This window comes from Alligator sinensis, unplaced genomic scaffold, assembly GCF_000455745.1.
Source record: "Alligator sinensis unplaced genomic scaffold, ASM45574v1 scaffold1308_1, whole genome shotgun sequence".
In the NCBI taxonomy this organism is placed as follows: Eukaryota; Metazoa; Chordata; order Crocodylia; family Alligatoridae; genus Alligator; species Alligator sinensis.
In genome coordinates, this window is record NW_005842416.1 from 222185 (window position 1) to 223720 (window position 1536).

Here is a 1536-nt window from a genome sequence, read left to right on the forward strand (position 1 = left end):
ATATTTTGCAATGAGATAAAATCCTACCCAGAGGAGGAAAAGAACAAAAATGCACTTTTCTCTCCATACATCAGTTGGTCCTTGGCCTCTGTCATGTTTTTAGCAAAGATGGCAGTTAGGGTCAGATTTGATGGCAGTTTTTGTGGTGTGGATATCTGAATTCACTTAAATGATACAAGAATATTTTATTTTACAGGAGACACTTTTTGGCCACTGCTGACTTATGCTAGTTGAAATCTATATCTAGAAGTAAAAAGCCCCTTAATCCATTTACAGCCTCCTGATCTATGTAGCCTCATATACGGATAGCAGATAATAGGTTTGTTGCATGAGGAATCCAGCCATGCAAAGTGGTCAAACACTGACAAAAATGCTGTTTCTCTTGTAGGACTGAGAAGGGTAGGGTTTTAGGATAGAAATTCACATTTGTGTGTTTACATTTGTGTGATGTATAGTTGCACCACTGCAAAACCTTCCTGCAGAAATTCTGTTTCAGGAAACACGTGTTCCAGTTACATACTTAGGTACAGATAATTAGAGTAATTAGGCAATTCATTAAACAGTGAAATATTGGAAGTGGCATGCCAGATCAGGTCAGCAACTAATCTCGGACATAGCCCAAAAACTCCAGAATGGACCATTCGCTATCCACAGAAGTTTGTTGTCAGATGGTTTCTGATTTAGCAAGTCTTCATGACACCCCTTTTTTTTATCTCAGTTTTTAGCAATTCTTCATCCTTGTTAGGATTGCCTGATGATAAACGATCCTTAGTTTAATGTAGATGTTAGAGCAGTGGTTCTCAATGTTTTAGATTTGAGGCATCCCTTGGAAAATGCCAGCTCTTAGTTTTTGCTTGTTTTTTGACTACAGAAAAATAATTGTGCAAATCTATTGAAAAAAACTCAGACCACAACTGATCAGAACATTTTAACACTATGGATTCCTGCATGAAATCTCAGGATTTATGTTGTGAGTCATGTCAGCACTCCTAACAGTGCTAATGTTGTGCAGCACGTTGCGGCACATTTGAAAAGATTTCAAGGCACCCTAAAGTGATCTGACACACTGGTTCAGGTTCACTGGGTTAGACTCTCTTTTATATTACATTACAATTTTACTTTACTTAAGTATCAAATTACTGTTTCCTACCTGTCTAGTATTAAAGACTATGGTTGTATATATTCATACGTGGATGAAAGCTACTTCAGCCTATCGTATAGCATAGTGTCAAGGTAATCTGATTCTATAAATCTACCATCTACTGAACGTGAAAATGTCTTTCTTGTTGCATAACTTGGAAGTCTTTCTTGCTTTTTCTCCTTCCAGTATCTATCATTTTCATTAACTCAGGATTTTTTATTGCTTGTAGCACAAAACTGTGCCTACAGTAACTGAGACTGAGACGGTTCATGAAATTGTCGTTCACAGTATAATTTTGGTTTAATGTGTCTCCTCCTTTCACTATTTCTATTCATTTGTTAATTTATGGTGTTAGTTTGCTGAGGCAACCAAGAAAATTCTTTCAGGTGTAGGGA